We start from the raw sequence: 22,828 nt of genomic DNA, 5'->3' as shown, positions 1-22,828 counted from the left end.
AAACCTCATTCCAAGGATCTAAATCCTTGTTGGTAAGGTTCCCAACTCATCTTCATTGTTCTTTTCTTCTATATTGTGAAATTCATTCCCATTTTCAGTAACTTGTTTTGTTTCCTAATTTCCTATCAAATTCTTGCTCTGTTTTGAGGTTTAGTTTGTTGTTTTAGTTGATGCACTAGATTACCTCAGGTATTTACACCTTCTATAGGTAATCCTTAAGTAGAAAGTTGCTTAACCAGAAGTCTTTAAGCATTTTAAGAGTTCCTCTCTACTGCTTATTTTTTTTTTAGCTAAAGATCAACAGCTTTGAATATATGTAAAGTAGTGTTATGTACAATGGAAGACTGAAAATAAAAAAAATGAGAAACTAACCAGCAATCCATTGGATGCTGGTAGTCATACAGAAAAAAAGATTATCTAAATCTGTAGTTTGGTCTTCCTGTAGCTTCCCAGCTTATAGCGTTGGCAATTAGGCTTGGGGCAGAAGCCCAAGTCGCTGAAATTTTCCTCTTTGCTGTGAAGTTTGCCTCTCTATAACAGTGTGTGACCCTCCATTGGATGGAGTCTAAAAACGGCTTTATTGCCCACCAATCTGCATGAAATACTATGGAAAATTGCCTATTAGAATGGTCGCAACTGCTGCCTGAGAGTCACTTTCTATCCACAGATTCTTCGGCTTTAAAGTGTTAGCTATCCTTATGCCTGTAAGGAAAGCACTCAGTTCAGCCTTATAGTTTGTACCCGTCCCAAGGAATGCAGCAAAACAGTGTAAAACCGCTCCATTGTGGTCCCTAATGACGCCTCCTGCTCCAATCGACCCTGGTTTTCCAAATGAGGAACCATCAATGTTCAGTTTCCACCATCTTAAGGGGGGGTGTTTCCATTTTACCTCAACAATGGTTTTTGGATAAGCCTTTGCAATCACCATTTTTAGCGCTCCAGCTAAGGAAAGCTCTTGGACTGAGCGTACAACAGTCCCTTTGGTTTTTGTGCATTCAGCCATTTCAGCGAAGCAAGCCTTTACCACTTGAGATGGGGTTCTTTGTCGGTTGTCAAAACGCCTTTTATTCCGCTCCCACCAAATTTGTTTACAGCCTATGATGAGCAATAGACGCCAAGTTTTCGGTATTGGCGTGCTCTTTGCTTTCCTTCGCCACCACGAGAAAAGTCTTTCAATGGTTGGAAAACCATTCCATGGGTGGTTGAATATGTACATGATTTCTCTCCACAGCAAAATTGAGAAAGCACATTCCAAGAAAATGTGTTGGCTGGAATCACATTCAGCGTGGTAGAGCTCACAGCGAGAGACAATGGGCACTGTTTTACATCTGACATTGGAGTCCGTTGGGAGAGCGTCTTGCATTAGTCGCCAACCGAAGATCGAAGTTCTAGGGAGGAGATCTGCGTCCCAAACCGAAGAAACCCAGCCTGGTGAATCTGCTTTAGCTCTAATGGTTTCCCAGGCAGACTTAACTGTGAAGTTGCCTATGCTTGTGTGAGCCCAATATCGCTTGTCTGCTCTGTTGGAAATCGATATGCCACTATCCTCAATCTTTTTAAATGCCTGTTGAAGGTGAGGGTGCTGATCCATTGAGAAGGACCACCTACCATCTTCACAGAAATCAACAACTGTAGCGCTAAAATTACTATGGATCTGATAAGGAAAGAGTACATCTTTGACACTCTCATTTCCAATCCATCTGTCATACCAGAACTTAACTGAATTCCCATCTCCAATTACCCATCTTTCTGCTGAATGCACAATATTCCAAACCTTTCTAAGTCCAGGGAGAATGGTGGAAGATCCAATCGACTTTTTTAGACTCCCATCTTGCTTCATGAATCTGCTTCTTAAAAAGGCTGCAAATGGGGTGTCGTCCACCTTAATTGTCCAAGCTAGCTTAAAGATTAAAGCCAAATTGAGATCTCGCAACCTCCTAACACCGATTCCTCCCTCCGCTTTGGGCTTGCAAAGCTGATCCCAATTCACCGTAATGGCTTTGTCCTCTCTACTGCTTATGCCCCCAAATTGTTTGACAAAATGCCTTAACCAATTGTTAGGAACTTTATGATACCATTTTCAAAGATTGGAGTTATTCAAGTATAGATTTATCCCAAATATGTTCTCATGTAGCAATCATGCCTAGTAAATTTTTTTTTTCCATTTATGAAACTTCTTCTCATTTTTTAGTATTTTCCTTTCTTTCTAAAATTTTTTCCCACATTACTTTGTTTATTCTATTTTGTTTTAGTTTGTCTGTTAGTTAAAATATTATTTTGTCATTATACTTTCAAATGGTTTTCTCTTGTTAAAGCATTATCAAATGGAATGTTTTTTTTTTTTTTTTTGTTTTTTAAGTACCTCCACCTCTGTACATGCCCATAAGCTGTTTGATGGAATGTTTGTGCCAGTACTAGTGCATTATTGAGTGTTCCATTACGTAGTTTCAGATTTTCCTTCTCTTTTTTTTTTTTTCAATGGAAAACCTTACACACATGATCATTTTACACATTCTAGTTGGGTTGGTTTTCATATGGTCCATCGATTGTTAACTTCTTCAACCTAACATACACAACTTGGTTCTTTATAGATAGAGTGTTAATTGGGTAAACTACCCAAAATTATTAGGCTTGTTTGAGATTTTTACGTAGTTTATTACTTAATCTATGTTGTCTAGCTATATAGCTAATGTACATAGATTCTACTTACTATTAAACTTCATTATTGCCTAGCCATGAATGTTTTCATGTGGTATTCATACCTATTAATTCATTTGGGCATGATATATGAAATCTATAGGTTGTTTGGTCTTCAACTTCCTATTCCAACTTGACCTCATATAGTCTTTCTCTGTTTTTAATCCGAAAGAGCTCCAAAAGGTCTCCAAGCTCGGGAAATCAAATCCAAAGCACTTTAAACACCACCAAGGCCTTATGACCCAAATTTCTTTTTTTTTTTTTAAGATCAATCATCTCTTGGTAAGCTTCCCTCACTCACTCTCATTCTAAATCATAGATTCAAGTTTTTTTAACTTTATTTCTATATTTTCCTTGCACTTTTCATCTACTTGCTATTATGTTTCAATCTTACTTGTTTCTTGGTTTAATTACTAACTTAGGGTAATGTTCTATGCATTGTTTGATTTACTACTCTCTTGTAGTCACCTACATCAATTAAAGCAAGAAATGATAAAAAAAATTCAACTTTTGGAAGGTCCATTATTGTTCTAGTGCACATAAGATGTTTCATAAAATGCTTGAACTAGCACCCCCTAGGTCTTTCATTATGGAAATTCATAAATTTTTCATACTTTTTTTTTTTACATTTGGGTTATTCATAAGCTTTCTTATGTGTCTTATGCTCTTAACTGTTTGTTCCAAATTCATACATTATCTAATGAAAGATTTTTAGCATCTTGAGAAAATCTCATATATTCCCATGCCTACAAATTTATTATTATTTTTTTTTAAAGAATGCATGACCCAACTTTAAGAACTTTTTTTTTTTTATACAATTTCAAGAATAGGATCAACCAAGTGTAATCTTAATCCCAAAGTATTCTCATGCAAGTATTTATGGCTATTAACTGGCTTTCTCTATATTTTTAGTTTGTGTTACATTCACTTTGGTTCATGTAAATTTCAGAATTTTTTTTTTTTTATCAAAGCAAGCTCTTGCAATTTTTGATCATTTCATCATATTATTGTTCAACCTATGTCTTTGGATTGTTTGTGTAGAGTCCTTAAGATTTTTAGGTTCTCAACTCATTATACCCATCATGGTTTCATATGGATGAAGTATTGGATTCTTGGGTAAACTACATAAAGATTATTGAACTTTTTTGAGGTTTTAATGGATCCTAGGTCTTAAGACAAATCTAGCCTAATGCTTCCAATTGCTGTTTTTTCATTTCTACACATCTCCTATGATCTCTTGGGTTATTTTTATGCGGATTTAGTCACCTATGGTGTTGTACTTTCTTCGGTTTAATTCTAATGGATTTTTCCATGGAAACAGACTAGTTCCTTAAAATATTTTGTTTAACACTTGTTGTATTTTGCTTGATAACCTCATTTGAGCTTATATGTCCCTTTCTCTACTAACCTCCTCATATTAGTTGTGGGATGAGTCCCCATTTTATCACAATGGATTGTTATAATATTTTTTTTTTCAATGCAAGTTTCCACACTGATAATCATTTTATCTCATGGTTGTTAAATATATATATCCGTTTGGATTGGTTTATTGAATTCCATAGGTTGTTAGGTTTTCAACTTCACATTCCAAGGTTGATTTCTTTATGGACTAAACTTTTAGGTAATTCACTCAAGGTTACTGAAATTGTTGAGGTTTTTATTTGGGTTAATTGCTGAAATTCCTTCTCCTTTGAGCCTTTAAGTACTTTAGTTTATACTAATAGCCTATACATTTGTACAAATACTAGAGGTTAGAGCTGAAAATTCTGTTTTGCTGAAAATTTTCACATTTCTTTTCTTTTATAAATCTTCTTGTAGCTTAGGTTATACAAGTAAGGTATCTCAACTCTTATACAATCAAACATTGCATTATTTGTTTTGTTAGATGATTCTTGTTCAACTTTTTCTTGCTGAATTTTTTTTTCCTTTATTTTCTTTTCTTGCTTGTGTCTTGTAACTATATTTGCCAACTTTACTTCCATAATCTTATCTTTTTTTTTTAAATACTCTAGCATCTCGATCGTTCTTTTATATAATTGTTTATCTACTTGCCTCTTTGGGTTGGTTACATAGGTCCTTAAAGTTGTTGGGTTTTTAGCTCCTTAGACACAACATAGATTTATATGAAACTTTCTTCATACATTTGCGAACTAATATATAAACTTAAGATATCAACTCTTGGATAACTACCCAATTGTTACTGATTTTTATTTAATATCCTATACCCATTCTTGTTGAAAATTTTCATATATATATATTGTTTTTCCCACTATTTCTTCTTCTTAATTTGTGTCCTATTATTGTATTTTGCTGAACTTGGCTTGCATAACCCAAATTTCTTACTCTTCTACTACTAACTCATTACTTCTTATACTTGTAACTCTTGCTGGAATTTTTTTTTTTTTTTGATTAATTAATTTTTTTTATTCTTCTTACTTGTAGGTTGAAAGAAATGACTGAAGAGATTGAGGGTCTCTTACTTCCATATGACAACTATTGGTTTACAAGTATGGAGGAATAAGAACGATTCAAAATTTTCTTTGGAGTAAATCAATCGAGCTAGAGCGTAAAGTGGCAACACAAGACTTTGAATAGTTTAGGATTCAGGAGAGATTTGAGAATCTAGGGTGAGGTTTACTTATGGACCGTCTTGGCACCACGGAGAAGCGAATGGAAGAATGGAGTCCTTACTTCTTACAGTATTCACCACACCACCACCATAGTAGAGGCAGCCCGACGTGTCAGCCACATTTTCTTTTTCTTTTTCTTTTAAAGAATTTAGTAATCAACACTGAAAATTTTTTTTCTTCCCTTTGTCTTAGGTTTCTACTTAATGTATCCAGCATGCTCACTACTGAATTTTGCTTTACAACTCATCAGTTATATATTAATATAATTTTCATTTATGAAATCCTATTCCAGTCTAAATTTTATTCTAATCGCTGCAGTTCTCACTGCCACTAGGCAGCTTACTACCCAGTTTCTATTACCTATGATGGCTTTTAGTTTAGATTTTTATCTTAACTTAGATACATGTTCACATTTGGGTTTGTGAACCAAAAATACCATTACATTGGTATAATCAAGTGCCAGTAAGAGTGGAGCACGAATGCTCTGATAGCAAATTGTCACGCCCTTCCTTGGACAGCTTAGGCGTAGCATGAATCGATGCGATCTCGCACCCAACTTAGTCAGGAAGCTCTGAGCAGCACAATTACCAGACACACACTATAGAGAAACTAACAGCGAAAAAATACTATGAACTTAAATATTTAAATAAAAGTCCATTAAGGATCGAGTGATAAACTTATATACATATGTTCGGTTAAGTAACCCAAAACCCCATATTTACAGTTATCCAAATAGAGTATTTATACATATACCAAGTTCAATGTAAATATAAAAGAAAACTATCAAATGAACGGCCTAATCCATCAGGCCCGCCTAAGAGAAGGCACACATGTCCCAGATGCAAGACCCATCGTGTTCCTTGGGCTCTTGGTCTGCGAAGTCCTCAAAATCATCTTCCTCGAACTCGCTACGAAACAGTCTGTCACTTGCATAGTCATCTAAAAAGAGGTTTTCCACAAGTGTGAGCTCACACTGAGCCCAATGAGGGGGAAAACACACAGCATACAAATGATGCATGAAGCATATATTATTAATGTAAATATCAATCACACTATATGATGCATGTTCAATTTCATTTTTATTAATCCCCATAACAACCAGACTAAGTCATTGGTATGAACAACGGTATCGACTCGAGGAGTTCTTTGGGTCACTTCACGTTATCGCCGCCGCACTCCCTCAACCAATACAAACAGGGAGCTCGCCTCCAAGCTTGGTACGTTGGCCTCAAGCCTTCGGCAGACCCCGGTAGGCAAGTACCCCTGACCCTGGGTTAAATCCCTTTGCTCTAGGCGTCAGTAACCCGACTACCCAGCACCTGAAGCCCTGCTGGTAAAGTTCGGGGTTTCCATCCTACCCATGTTTTCTAGATGATGACATGCTGTGTTCAAGAGTGCACCGTGTTCCATATACACGTCCACTCAAGAACATAAGGTCACACAAATCATGTTATGCATTTCCAATACAATTTGTCAAACACACCACAATGATTCACGACCAGCCATCACTAAGAGAATCACATCATAAGAAATACAGCAGTTTCATTACAGTAAATGGAACAATAAATACCCATACATTACAATAGCTGAATTTACATCTAGGCATAAGACATAAGCATTAAAAATGGAAGGTTCATACATATAAGAGAGACCAGATTTGAAATCCAAACACCAGCATATAGGAAATCAGATATTAATCATCCAATTAAGCAAACACCCTACTCACCTTGGTTGTCTTGATCAAGCTATCCAACCAAGTGTCCAAAATTAAAGAGAAAGAGTTCAATACAGGTTCAATCCCCTAAATACAGAGTTATAAAATTGTTAAGACTCTTCCTAAGAGGCGGGAGCATCATCCCAAGCCATTAAAGATCCCAAAAAGTCATTCAGAGATGGCCGGAGCTTCTAGCTCCAGAAGGGCCGATCAGCCTGTTCTGGAGAGCCGACCAGAAAACAGAGCCAAAAACAGCAATTTATTCAACTGGGTTTTGTCCACCAAGATTGGTTCAGCTGGCCAAAGGGCTTATGGACATGAAAGAACACCCACTAAGGGTCATTTTGCTTGGATTGTATATATGATCAATGGATCATACATGAATCTACAAATCCAAGAAGGAATTTGAAAGAATTAAAGAGGGCTTTAAGAGATTGAGTTGCAGCAACTCAAGAATAGTAAAAATAGAACCTAGAAGATGATAAGTTCATCATTTGGGTTAATTAGAACCATTTGTATGTATAATCAAGGGATTACACATGCAATGCAAATCAAAACAAGAATGGGTAAGAATAGAAGGGGAAATGAGAGCTTGAGTTGTAGGAACTCAAGAACAGCATAAGTAGAGCTTGATTGATGTTTTAAAACAGTATAGAAATTATAAGCAGGGGCTAGGGTTTACCTATTGTTGAACCAACACAACTTTGAAGAGAAATGGTAGCATGCAACTGAATCAAGGGTCCCTAAGCCATGTCTCTCCTAGCTTCTTATTCTTCTTTTTCTTCCTCTGCCAAAACCGATTCTAATTCTTAGCCATTGAGAAATGAATCCTCAAGGCTAAGGATTGTTTATTTACCCAAGCCCTTAGGGCATGTTTGGTTAAGAGCAAAAAGAAAATGAGTTTAATTTCTATTTATAAGCTTAACCCATTAGGGCCTGTTTGGCTGGCCCAAACAGAATTAGGCTCTATAGCATATTGGGTTATGTTTGGTTGGCCCTAAGAGGTTAAAATGAATTAAATGGCCGATAGGCTTATGTGGGGCCCACAGACACGACTCGATTAAATAATACAAAATGTAGACGGCATTCTGATCAAAATGATATAATGGTAAGTGAAAAATAGCGGGGTGTGTGGGTCCTGAGAAATAAAATATTATTAAATAAGGCGACGGTCCCACAACCTTACTTTGGATTGCAAAGGTTAGATTGGAAAAAAATTACTTACTGTGGTTTGTACCGATATGCGATACGGGGTTCTTTAATAAAATTAGAACATGTGGGGACCGCGAAGTAAAACTGGATAATGAGCCGATACGACCAGTCTATAATAGTAGTCTGATAATCATGGCCGGTCGGTTCGGATTTTGAAAAGAAATAGAAATTTGGCTTTGATAACTGGAGTAGATTTATACATATTTGATCAGCAACTGAAATAGACAAATCCTTTTCTTTTTTTTTTGACAGGCAATGCCCACATTGCGGAGGCATATAGTAGTTGATCTTGAACCAGGTATTACACCAGATCGAATTAGACCTGCATTAGAGGCGGGTTTCACAATGATTATGTGAGCAATCCAATATCTATGTAATTGTTATGCTTATACATCATAACATTGTTCTTAGGATGGGATCAATTAAAAAGAAGGGAGGGGGGGGGGGGGTTGAAATTCCTAACTTATATGAAATACAAACATTACGAACTACATTATAAAAAGCTAAACATAATATACCAAATTTTATCTTACTAAATAATTGGAGGATTTGTGTCTCCATAGTAGGATATCTCTCCATTCCCACTTTTCCATTGCGATTAGAAGAGTTTTTTTTGGAGTGTATATTTAAATTAAATGACAGGTATTAGTTATGTAATTATCTTCCTTCTCCTTCATTCTTCATCTCAAAAACCTCTACTTGGATTGACCAACACAATCAAAGGGGATGATATGGTAACTCAGGTTTTAATTTGGTCCCAATTTAATTTCAATCATAAATTTGCAATAAGTCAAATTTTGGAAGCACTTAATGATCGTTGTGGATGCTTATTGTATCTTTCGATAGGATTAGGGTAATAAATTCACTACTCTTAACTGTATCTTCATTTCTCCCCTAATAGAAGCATTGTACTGGCAAAAGAGCATGGGTTTTATTAACTATGAAATATTATGTTTCTGTTTGGTTTTCTTCTTCTTTCTTTGGTCACAACTTTTACAATTTAAATATGGGTCTTTAGTTCAATTGGTAGAGTACTTGGGGTGTGGGAAATGACTCTACCTAAAGAGGATGGTGGTTCGAATCCACCAAGTACCTTATTTTTACTTTCTTTTTTACCTCAATGGTAATGTAATGATAATTGATATTTCATGATACAAAGAACCCAATATAACTTATAAATGTTCTTATAGCATTTGCACGTGCATCAATCATTTCGCACGCGACTGTATCTGGGCACAAGCACACACCGAGGCACAACACCGGTTAGCATTCTTTCTCCCTTTTTTAATTTTTTACTATATGTTTTTTTTTATGATCCTTTATTTTATATTGGTTGTGCTATCCCCATAAACTCTTTTTTTTTTTATTGATCTTTATCAATTATTGTCAATGATTTGACATTTTAATATCTAAATCCATATTGTACTCATTGAATTTGACTCTCTCTCTCTTTTTCTCTCTCTCTCTCATCATTCATGCCATTTAGAAGTATAAAAGATTCAGTTCCTAGGTGGTTCACATTATTGGAACTTATTTGATTCAAATATTGTGAAATTGTGCATTGTTAAAATATCCAGAAAGAATTAGAGAATTATATTGTTGTATTAGAACAATAAATCTCTCAATTTAAAAACAGTTCAAAAAAGAAATGATAAAGGTTCTATCAATGTTTTCAGAGTACAATGAACCATTCCTATACTCTTGTCTTTTTTAGCTTTATCTATCTCAAGTTCTTAACATAGATAATACAAAAATTATGTGCAATAAGATTCTCTTAATTTCATTTGGAAAATCAAAATAATTCACTAGCATGTTTATTTCATTCTTTTATGAGTCATGAATCATGATTTTCATTGACATAGTAGTTTTCATGAGTATTCTACTAGTTTATTATTTTCCAAGATCTCATAAGGATCTTGAGGAACAACTATGTGCATTGAAAGATGCATTAACACTTGGAAATGAACTTGAAAGAAATGCTTTAAAACATAATATGCCCAATTTTCTTTTGATTATCTTTACGACACTAATCTTTTAGATTCTGATCATTCTACAACATTGATGAATATACAATGTTTATATGTAGGGGACTTGAGGTTCAACTTTTGCTATTTCAAAATAACAAGTCTACCAAATTTTTTTTTTTTATTGCCCTGTTAATCACATCTATTGAATATGTACAAACACTTCTTCCTCTCTTAATCAGATTGAGTTATACTTGTACTAGCTTTCGACTTTTTGTATTAAATTGCAGAGAACATTTATTTAAATATATAAAATAATCATAAAATTCGTATTCCAAAAGTTACATTGATGTATTTAAAGAATGATCTGATTAGTAGATCTTGAACAAGATAAATAGCCTCTCACTATTTTTTTTTATCAGCACATGGTAATGATAAATTTATTTTAATTGAAACTTAAAAAGAAATATGCACAAAAATGTGCTTGTATTAATACATCTGGCCCATTTTTTTTTCAATATACGTTTTAGTAGGTCTTGTTGAATAATCTGCTAGGATGTACAAGTATTGACCAGATGCTATTACCCTTCCCCTATGACTCATACATCCCTCATATTATAGTAATAATAAAATATTACACTCTTAGAATGATATAAAATAATTAAAATAGAATATTAGACATTAAAATAATTCATATACTCCATGCTATCATCCGTAGAAAAATTACAATTTTGCCACTGCTCATTAATAATAATAAAAGAATTCAAAAACACAATTAATATTAAATGAGTAGAACACTCGTATTCAAATGCAAATATTAACAAAATATTCATAAAAACATTAAAATACTCAAAACATTTAATATAATAATAAAATAAACATGATATGCACTCGGGGTGTTACAACAGAGCAAGCCGTAAAGCAATTAAAAGAGACGAAGAATTGTTTGGATATATATGATGACCCAAAAGACGCAACGATGGCCTTTGCTAAAAACCATACAAAGAGCTATATTTAACGATCTGCAAGCGTTGCACGAGAGGGAAACCACCGTCCAAGAAAGGATTGCCAGGTATTTAAAGGCGAACGGACACCCCAAGGAATACGATTTGGAGGCATGTAAATTTTTGCTTTTGCAACTACAGGCTTCAACCGATGCTTTGGCCGTTTGTCAGCTTTTACCTTGCAGATTTTTGCCCGCTTCCCAAATGTACATCGAGTCTACAAAATTTGAAGACAAGGTAACTACAATGGTAATGAAACATCTAGGGTATCTCCTAACTCTTGCACTCTTTTAGCAATCACCTAGTAAGAGAACAAGAAAAAATATTCCATGCCATAGTTCCAGGTCATCACTAATCAACAAATGGGCAAGGGATCACTGATTGGTCTCGTGGCTCTTGCACTAGCACGAGGGCCAATGAGAACGCACGCAGGAGCATCAATATGTATGGAATAGTAGATTTCACTAGGGATGCTATGGTAATTTCACACTTGTGTCTAGACACAAGGATCTACACAACCAAACAAGAAGACAACATTCTTTTGCCCTCAACAAAAATAATAATCCATTTAAGATCTTGCAATTTACCAGTTTGAAGCCACAAGCCCTTTTAGCATTGTCAGAGTGCTCCAATCCAAGTTGTTGCTTGCATTCTCCATAGGTATATGTCATCTGAAGACGGGATCAAAAACATATTAGGTAAAAGGAATAGAATTAGGGCATACCATCGCACAAGGGTCCCACCATTGCACAGCTTGGGGAGGGTATGCAACCTTACCCCTGCTTCACAGAGGTTGTTTCCTTACTTGAGCCCACAATTACTAGGTCGCAATGAAGCAACCTAGTCGTTTCATTCACAAGGAATAGAACAAAAGACGGAAACAAAGTATATTAGAAATAACAATTTAAAATGTACCTGAACAAGACTGGATAGGATGTCAGAATCATGAAGATCTTGACGAGACATTAGACCTTTCGACGAAATAAATGAAAACTTCCACTGAACCAAGAGAGGGGCAAAATAAAATACTTATTAGATGTACTCAGAAGAAAATAAATTTTCTAATATTATGGACCCATTTGATAACTTATTGGGCAACCAATTATGATAAACTACGATTTCATCCCCCTAAATGATTCGCTTTTCAAAGTATAGTTGTATAGTAAATTCTCTTTAACCATGATTTAGAGTTGAAACCTTCGGAGGTGGAGTGCTTGGGACCCACAAAATGTTGAGGTTGAGAAGATGAGATGACAAATATATGTTAAAACGACTAAGGCTGTGTTCGACATGATTTCTTAGAATGCATTATCGTCGTAGAATTAATTCCAAGAACGCACACCAAAAGCAACTTTAGTTTCTTGTACGTGTCAAGTGAGGAAGATTTTCATAAAGATTTCACTCTTTCATGTCCCCTGTTAGTCCACTAATGGGGTACAGGACATGTTGACAGATAACACTAAGCCGATACAGCCAAAGATCTGGATCGGCATCCACTAGACATCTCTCCAAAAAATAAAAAACAAGTAAATTAAAGAACAACAATATACCTTAACAAACTTCTCATCTTGAATCTGCAATTTATTCTGTATACGTACTTTAATTTCGGCTAAAGTCTCGCCTTCATGAATGATCAAGAAAAACGGCTCTCCAAAGTACTTGAAGAACTGTAGAAACCAAAAGGTTAAATATAAGAACATCCATAAATGTGCTTCATCACTCAGCAAAGACATTCTATACTTTAAATAAGAGTGATGGTATGAAGATAGAATCTAGTATTTTTTTACCATAGGCTCTTGGGAGGTATCTTTTGTGAAGTGGAAAACAGGAATCAAGCAATCCTGAGGACCAAGGTTTCTCTCTTCTTCAGGAATCTACAATAACAATCAACGCTTAGTACCTTTAATTTGCACTACAAATCAATTTAGTGCCCGCTTGATAACCTTACGGGTGTTTTTGTTCTGGTTATGTGCTGAGAAACAGCAAAACAGTTTTTTCATTTTCTGTGCTAAGAAACCATTTTTGACCCGCTTGGTAAACCTGTTTTTGGAAACAAGCAAAACCCTTTTTTTTTTTTTTTTTTTTTAAAATTAACTAAAGGAATCGGAGAGCTTCTTCCCCAAATCGCATAGTGAACGAATATAGGAGTTTTCATCGAGCACACTTTTTCAATTTTCAGCCAAGAAACGACAGAATATGTCCAACATGTTCTGTCAAAAGTCTTCTACGGAGCATAAATTTCGATTTATGTTTCCAAAAATAGTCACAAAAAACACTTCGTTATCAAGCGATTTTTAGGTGTTTTTCCGTTTCTGAGAACAGAAAAACATCAGAAACTGTTTCTCGTAAGGTTATCAAGCGGGCACTTAATGTTTTAAAGGCTATGCTTCAACTTTGTTTCAAAAGCATGTGAGCAAATCAAGTTGAAAATGGAAAAGGAAGTAGAGGAACATCCCCCATGCTTTTTTTTTATTTTTTTTTCTTTGAGGGGGGGGGGGGGGGGGGGGGGGTTTGGGACTTCAAATAACTAAATTAGAAAATTTCTTCAAGCAGAACTATCGTTTTCCACCTTAGAAGTTTCCAAAGCCAAACTTTAGCGCTCACTCATTTATCCTTTCCCAGTGGTTCAATGATAAAATCAACAAAGTAAAGTTTCAGAATTCATTTCTTGAAAAAATCTCAATTTAAGAAGGTTCTTGTAACAGGTCCTGCGGAATAAGGGTTCTAGTCCAAGTCCAGAACTCACAAGACATAAAATTCAGCATGTTTTAACTCGATTTGAAACATATAATACAAATAAACAGGCATATAGACATGCACCTACCACAAACATGCAAAAATACAACAGAGCAGAGTAAAAGCTATGCATTACAATATTAAAAAAAAAAACAGAACATACAAAAAGAAACATAGCTACCTCCTCGACCCGCAACTGCATCGGCGAGCAAACATATATTTTCTCTATCTCTTCACTTGGGGGGAAGTTCTGCAAGGATGTTATTCAAAAATTATTCACTGGACAATAATGAACAAGATGCAGAACTTAAGTCCTAAATCTGCAAGAAGAAGTAGAAGTAGTAGTCCAAGTGTCTACGTAGTTTAGTAGGCATTCCAGTACTTAGTTTTATTCCCAAACTTCAACTTTTATGTAATAAATTGAACCGGTCCAAAGCTATTTGAACAAGTGGTTCAAATTAAGTTGTTTTTATTTAATTTGTTTTAAGTAGTCACGTGACCACTTAAAAAGTCACATGACTTTTATTTTAGGCTTAATAAAATTCGGACAGAGGTGAAGAAGTTCTTCTGACCTCTGAATTTTGAAAACTCTGTTCAAGCTGCTCTGCAACTTTGTTCCCTCCATTGGAGATTGTCTTGTGTTTGATCAAGGCTGGTGGGATTGGTGTTTGATCCAATCGACACCTTGCGGTGTGAAGCCCGGGTGGCTCTTTTGAATCTCTCCTTCAAGTTCTAGATCAATATTCGATTTTTATTCAAGTTCTTCAGTCAAACAAGTTGCTGCCACGATAAATCTGCAACAGTGAGTTTAATGCATTCTCAATCCCCACCATTCTTCTCAAATCATCTACAGCCCCGACCCTAACCCCCCACCCCCCTTAGGTCCCATCAAACCCTAACCCTAATTCACCAAAAACATATATTTAGCCTACCCGATTTAGTGTTCATAGCAGGTCCTGGTTGTTTGGCTTCTAGTTGGTTCTCAACCAATCTAGAACTACATTGGAACATCAATAGACAAAATATGATCTGCTCTCAAAAGTTCTCTGCGGAATTTATAGATACCGGCAGCTGAATGAAACAGATCTGCAGCAATTCCTTTCTTTCATATTTACCAAATTTATTAATGTTGAGCAGGGACATTCAAATTCAAATACTCAACACAACAGAGTTTAGTCACCTCAGCTGCTACTGCAAGACAAAATCCCAAACCAGAAAAAATCCAGGTAGAGACTAGTACAAACAAAATTGCAGAACAGAGAACATAGGATGTGGATCCGGGGTTCCAAAACCTGAATCCGATGGGCCCACCCGAAGAATAGATAGCTCAAGTCTAAGATAGTGGTACAATTGTAAATAACCAGAAATTTTAAGGGTTACTTAGGAAGGTGGACATGGGTTAGGACACAAAGGTCTTTATAGTTTTTGAATGGGGACAGAATGGGAAGTAAAACAAAATAATGACGTGGAAATAAAAGAAGTAGAGGGGGACACAAATGGAAAGTAAAAAAATGGAATTAGGAACACAACTCACGATTGGGATTTTCTTCAACCTTTGGAACCAAAGAGTCACGGCAGCGAACAAGACAAGAACTCCAACTGCAGCCTTGGAATCAGTCTCAAACAGCCTTAAAACTCCAGATTTATTGTCGCCTGGGCCTGCTGAATCGATCCAAACCACTGCTGTTATTGAAATCAGATGATGCTTGAAATACAAGTTTCTGAAACTTGGAACTCACAGCTCCAGCACTGTTTTGATCTAGGGATATGCAAGTGGAGTCGCCCAGAGGGAAGGATAGTTATTCCCAAACGACAGCGGAAGAAGGAAGGGAATGTGAGAGTCCGATGCCGAACACTTAAGGTTGGATATGGTTCAGGAACAGAGAATGGTGATGTAATGTCTACGGTCTGAAATAGAAAAGGATAATAGTATAATAATAAGAGACACGCACAGCTCATGGCAGCACTACGGTTAGAACCCTAACTTTTTTTTTATTCTAAATCTCAAATCTGAAAATATGATTGTAACAAAAGTATTTAAAGGCTCAAGCAATCCTAATCCTACCCTGAAACTGAAAAAAACAATCTTAATCCCACCACGAAACTGAAATAGCATTGCACTCTATCAGAGTTGGACTCTACCTTGGACTCAAAACTGAAACAAAACGTGGGACTCAAAACTCTATTTGCTACTAACAACTCTAAAATAGGATATACTCGAGAGAAAAGGTTTGGAATTCAACCTCCCTCATCTGGGAAGTTTTCTCAATTCTCAAAATTTTCAACAAATACTTCAAGAAAACGATGACTTTTCTTAACCATACGAATAGGCTGAAGGTTTTTATTCCTGCACCTCAGATAAAGATGACAACTGGAACAACTGGCCGCCAAGAATTCAATGACAAGTTGATGTAGATCACAAGTCCATATGTACCTGCAGGAACAAGCCCCAAAACCCGCCTAGCAAGGTTGTGGATTCGACTACTGTGAGAAGCAGCCTGGTCTGATGATGTGGCATGTTTTTGCTGGTTCGATGGAGCATCACCTAAAGCAGCCTCAGACCAAGCCCAAAGTGATGCATGAAGAAGTTAAAAGACCAAAACACTATTCACGCACTGTTCACGTTAACAATGTCACAGCCCATATTTTCCTTGTGTGGAGATGCTTTTTAGAAGATCTTGTGGGCCCATCAAGTGGAGAAAGATTCTATATTATTGATGCCGTAGTTTAGGTTCTATATTCAGTTTTAGAAAGTATATTAGGTAGTTTCTAATTTCGGTTTGTTCCTATTTTTGTTTCCTTGCTTGTTTAGAAGGCTGAACTATAAAGCCTAGTAGTTTCTAAGTTTAGTTACCTTCTATTTTAGTTAGGATTTAGTAGTTTCTATTTTAGTTTAGTTTTTATTTTGGAAGTTCTATTGTAAGCCTACCTATTAAAAGGCATCACATTTTAATGAAAGTCAGATTTTGGAAAAAAGAATTTCAGGCCATATTAGCCATCGGTCATGAGATTTTCCTCCTATGTGCAACAGCTCAGATAGCTGTGGGTGAGAGACCCAGGGTGAGAAGCCCATTCCCCTATCCCCTTCTTCTATCTTCGCTTCTTCCCCTACCCTACCCGATCTCCATTGCTGCTTCTGTGTGTGTCTGCATTCTGCAACCATTTATTAAGAACTCAACCTGAAGATCAGAACTCACTTCCAATTAATTCCAAGACTATTACTGCTGCAAGCCAATCGATTGAAGACTCCTGTTGCTCCTGAAAGCTACCTTGTTCGTGTTGATCCTGGCTGCAATCGATCTCTCACTGGTTTCTCACTAGTTCGAGGTCGACTCTTGCATTACAAGTTCTTCATTACCCAGAATAGAATAACCACTCAGAATAGTGAAAGAGATTATATTTGTCGAGAAGTGCACAATAGTATGGACATGACCCTCATTGTGCATCTTGACCAATTGTATCATTTTTTGTGAATTCCTATACAAAGCTTTTGTATATGGGTCTCTGGGTAATCCTTTTATCATTTCATCCAAGAGGAATAGTTCTTCTAATTCTATAAATTTTTCTAGAATGTTCTTTTCTTGATGATCATTCAAAGAAGTTTCGGATTGCCTAGTATTCCACCAATTAGTAATCCAAGATTCCAGACTTTTATTAATGAAAGAGAGATCCACCAGGGTAAAAAGACTATAGATGCAAGATATGGGAGTCCTTGACTATCTTTTGTTATTTCTAATTAATTGGTTAGTACTTGGATCTTGCGCATTAGTGATCTACGACCAACCTTTTCTTGCTGCTGATCGTAGACCACTCTCTCCCGGTGGTCGAGAAGATTTACCGCTAGCATCACTGTTGAGTTTTGGTTTTCTTGCTGGGGCGTGCGTTAACCCTTAAAAGGTTTAGAGTAGGGGCAAAGCATCCTGACGCGTTGTGGCCCTATCGGGCGCCTTCACTTGCTCCTCTGCTTGCTTGCAATGAAGGTGCAGAATTCGTACTGGACAGAAGCTGCAATCGCAGCTGCTGCATATCTTCTCAATCGCATCCCTACTCCTGTGACGTTTAACTGCATGACTAACAGAACAGCATATGAAGGTAGATTGAATAGATAATAGAAGCATTGGTAGAACAGGGCAGGAATCCACCAATACTGTGAAGTAAAACATGTCTTCCACTAAGTCTTAGTTAAACAAATTTTAGTTTTTGGTCGTAGCAGGTCTGCCCAAATAGGTCATTTTTAATCCACAAGAAGCAATAAAAGATGAATAATGAAACACATACCATTAAGATCCTGTGATTGAAAATCTTAAGCAATCTGAATTCTGCATTTGGATGAGACAGCACAACCTGCTCCATGATGTTTCACAAACGTAGGTTTACTTTCAACTTTCATAATATGAACAGGAAATATGCTGACTGAGGAATTCTCTAAACCAAAAAATAAAAAGCACCATTTATCCCACACTAAGAATAGACCTAGCATTACTACAGAGAAAGGATAGCATGTACACCTCTCTAAAGAGAATAAGGAAACAGATAAAATGTCAGATACAAAACAAGCACTCACGTTAGGTCTGAGGTCATCAAATACATTTGCTACTGTGTTCTGTTGTGGAAGACATATACTATGAATCACCTGAAAACAAAATGAAAGAAATGCAATGTGACAAAAAAAATCTTGAAATGACCATGCAGATGATCATTGAGAATGGTACACTAACCTCTTCTTCCTTTACTGCCGAATGAAAAGCAACTTTCAGAGTTTGCAAACCTTCCAATTCTGGCAGAGGGATATCCAATTCTTCATAATACAAGATACCTGAAGACTGTCAAAAAATAACTCCAATTGAGATTTGAGCCATTCAAAGGTTACCAAAAATGAAAGGACATGAAAACACTAAAAAAGAATCAGGTTCCAGGTTGATGACCTACTGGATCATCGAGTTTCAGCATGCATGGTAACTCCATCTCCTCTTGGTACTTAATTGGTTCATCGAAATCTGGCTGTTGAGAGAAACTATCATGGGGTATGAGCCGAATTTTGGATGGATCCAAACAACGTTGGCAAGCAACTGCTTTGACAAGATCATCGTATGTAGAAAGCTTTGACCTAGCAATTTCACAAGGAGAAAACGGAATAAAATAGAAAGAATTTTAAACTGAAACAAGTTCACTAACAGTAAATAACAGTAGAAGCAAAAGAAATATTCACTGATACTTACAGCACCAGAGAAAAATCATCCTCCTCTGGTTTCTTTAGAGATCGGAAATGAAGAACCTTTAAATCATCAAATTATGTAAAGTCAAGACTCTAGATATTCAGAATGAAGTAATAAAAGATAACAGGTAATACGTAATTAGATAGAAAAAAAAAAACAAAGTCATTACAAAGCGAACTTTTGACTATTATACCACTTGGAACCAACAAGCTTCATGACATCAATGCCATAAATTGTTCCTGACAACAAGCTAACAAGAAATCCCAGACCAGAATAATGTATCAAGCAGAACTGAAAAAACAGTTTGGAGTAGGCCATGATTGCCACCTATAATATTCCTGGGGATTTCAAAGTCCTCTACACTCCAATAAAAAATTAATAATCATGATATTCTCTACAGACCAGCGTACTTTCAGACCACCATTTTCGCCCTCTCCAATCTATAACAGATTTTGCAGAAGTGAAAGAGGAAAGCTGCGCAACCATAAAGTACAACAAGAAAAAGAACAACGGCCACCCATCCTTAAGAAGAGATTAAAGGAATGGGAACTCTCCAGAACACCATACAGATTTTGTGTCGGCTAACACATCCTCCAAAAGACAGAACCTTCCCACCCACCCATATTAGAGAGACCTAACCTTCAAATGAGAGATGCATGCATCTCCAAGGACCACCTCATATGGAGTTCAGCCATTAATGAGTAGGGCAAACCGCCACCAAGCATCAAGAAGAGCATCCACATAGAAGTCTCTGAACCATTATTGCCACCTCCAGCTCTGCAGTGATAGTAAAATATTCTCATCTTGGTTCCTAAAGACCAATCCATTCAGGCCCAGTGTTGCCAAAGACCCACCATCAAAGTTTAGGTTGAAAGCATTGCAAGGGGGAGAAACCCAACATCTGGATCAGAGCAAGAGCATCCATAGAGATTGCAACAGATAACTTAATAGCACAAGAAGTAATTGATGGGAATCCCATGAAAATCCTCCAAGAGAGAGAAAATCTGGCTGTTCTCATGACAGCAATAAGTTATATCCCAACAGGATCTGTTCCATCCTAAAAACATCCTTTTGTTCCTTCCTTTCTAAATAATCCAAATGCCAACTATAGACAAAGCGCCACGGCAGCTTTTCTCTCATCCTAGAAGGAACCAATAGCCAGAATCCCACATTTTACCGCAAAGAATACTGTCTTACCCGAGATTCTTCTGTTGATCCCATACTCATACAAACATGACACAAAAGCATAAGAGGTGCTGTAGACATATCAGAAACTCAAATTACAATGCTTTTGAAGAACCACCCAGTAGTTCAAATTTGGAAACTACAGAACATAGTACAGGAAGTCATAATCATATAAAACATGTTTGCCCATCATACTGAACAACTTTTACCGTTTAATCTCATGAACTATAGAATGCTGATTTATGATATAATATACCACTGAATTAGCTATATTACTGTTTAACCTAACCTCACTGCAAAATGCCATTTATGATATAATTTACAATCAGAGTCCATCAATGCCTTCTTCCTCTTACAACAATAACTGCCAATGCTACTATTAACACAACTAATATTACCACTAGTACATAATTTGCTGCCAAATGTTGTCTTTTAACAAATATGATGAGTACGTGCTTGTAAGTAGCCAATATAAACACACTCTTATTCAATTTCAGAAAAGGCATACCTGGCGATTATATACATGTTTCAAAAATGATGGAACATTAGGAAATCGGTATTGTCCAGAAATATCAAAAGAGAGACACTTCTGAAAGCAAATAATGTCCCCATCTTCAACCTATAAACAAAGGGAACATATTATATCAATCAGCACAGAAAATGTAAGCAACCAGAAAGAAAAAAAAAAGAATCACACCTATATGATAAATACCTGTCTAGATTGAAAAGTGAGTTTCTTGTCAATTTTTGTACACTTACCAGGCATAAACTTATTTTCCTGGTCAGCACAAAAGCATGGGCATGAAACTTATACAAATAAAAAATTTCTGATGTATGGGGTATAACCAAAGTGGAGTTCACAACAAAAAAAAGACACAATTCCACAACAGATATTAGATAGAATTATTTTCCTTCCTGGTGGGACAGGGAAGAAAGAAAATTGATATAAAGAACAAGAGATGAACCTCATAAAGTTTTATTTTTTCATTAGAGTCAAAGCCAGCCATTTGATTTAGTTTTGCTAGGATTTCCACAGGCTTAGCAATACCCTTAACATAAAGCCTTCCAACATACCTGACAAAATTAAATAAAAACTTCAAATCAATCACGTTATTTGATTTACCCAAAAAAAAAATGTCTTGAGAAGAAACAGTAGGAGGGCAAGAAACAGTAAGCACCGGAACTCTTCTTTGTCTGGGTCATATAGCTTGAAGAAAAGCAGAATATCGTCTTTTGTCTTGTCCGGAAGAGGAATAGGAAGTAAATCCTGTACGGCATTAGAGAAAAGCATTGAGGATGGGAAAATACACGATCCAAGCAAGCTTGACAATGTATTAAATTAAATTAAAATAAAGAAAAGAATAGTTACCAGCCCACGCTCCACATCCAAGAATAATTTAAGTTCTGCACCATGCGCTTTATTTGTAACTTCCCTCAACTGTCCAACCTACAAGGGTGCAAAAATTATAAATGTATGTCTTCCATCTACTAGGCAGTAATAACATTAGAGAACCAACCACCCTGTTGATATAAACACCTAAACCAGAACAATTAAGGAGTTTAAATATAAAGAAAACTAAAATTTAGCACCCTTAAGTTCCACAACATCCGGACGGAATTCCCAAGAGACAAGTCTGGCATTAGCCTCCACGCACCAGACGGTTTTATTCTTGGTAATGTTTTGCAGGGATCAAGGAAACAGCGTACATCTGCCACTCCCCATGCACTGGGTATGCCCTTTAATGTTTTGCAGGGGCATCACTGATTTTTTTTCAACTGATTCTTGCACTTGTATTTAATTACCAAGTACATCACGATGCAATCCCAGGGAATAAAAGACCTTGTTTGTTTCGCTATATATGGGCCCACTAAATACCAAAGTTTTAAGGAAAGAGCGCCAAATCTATAATAAACCAGAATTTGAAAGGCAATTGGGTGATATAAGGGGATAAGAGAGATAGTGTGCGCAATTAAGGGAAAATGAAGGAACAAAATAAAGAAAGAAATCGCGCAGGGGAAAGGAGGGAGGGGGAGTAGTCTTCAACCTCATAATCTCTCAGCCATATACGAAAACAGCAGTAAAAGGGGTCTTTGCATCATAAGTTAAAACACTTCAATTTGTTCTCCAATCGAACCAGGATATTGGGAAGAGTCTGCCAACTCTTAGCTGATTTAGTTCAAAGCATGATGCAATTCAAGATAGCTGCTGATCACGTGAACAGTGGTGTAGGCCCATATGGACAGGTTGTGTGGGAGGTATTTCAGAAATAGTTGTTGCCTTGCATGGGCAATATCAAGATCTTATGGGCCCCTATTGGAAATATGAACTGGAGGAGGATCAGGTTTTATTGCTGTCATTATCTAATATCTATTTTCAGCTTTAGAAAGTAGTTTTTTCTTTTATTATAATGACACTAGTTGGTTAGGATCTTTAGTGTTGTAATATCCCTATTAGATACTCTGTGTTATT

General features: G+C 36.3%; 1 pseudogene; it reads right to left on the bottom strand.

Moving 5' to 3' along the window:
• Positions 1 to 11,231: 11,231 nt before the first annotated feature.
• The window catches only part of LOC122655890, a 93,006-nt pseudogene continuing 81,409 nt past the window's right edge, over positions 11,232 to 22,828 (bottom strand).

Source organism: Telopea speciosissima, chromosome 1 (genome assembly GCF_018873765.1).
Source record: "Telopea speciosissima isolate NSW1024214 ecotype Mountain lineage chromosome 1, Tspe_v1, whole genome shotgun sequence".
In the NCBI taxonomy this organism is placed as follows: domain Eukaryota; kingdom Viridiplantae; phylum Streptophyta; class Magnoliopsida; order Proteales; family Proteaceae; genus Telopea; species Telopea speciosissima.
This window is presented reverse-complemented; position numbering and strand designations above follow the sequence as displayed.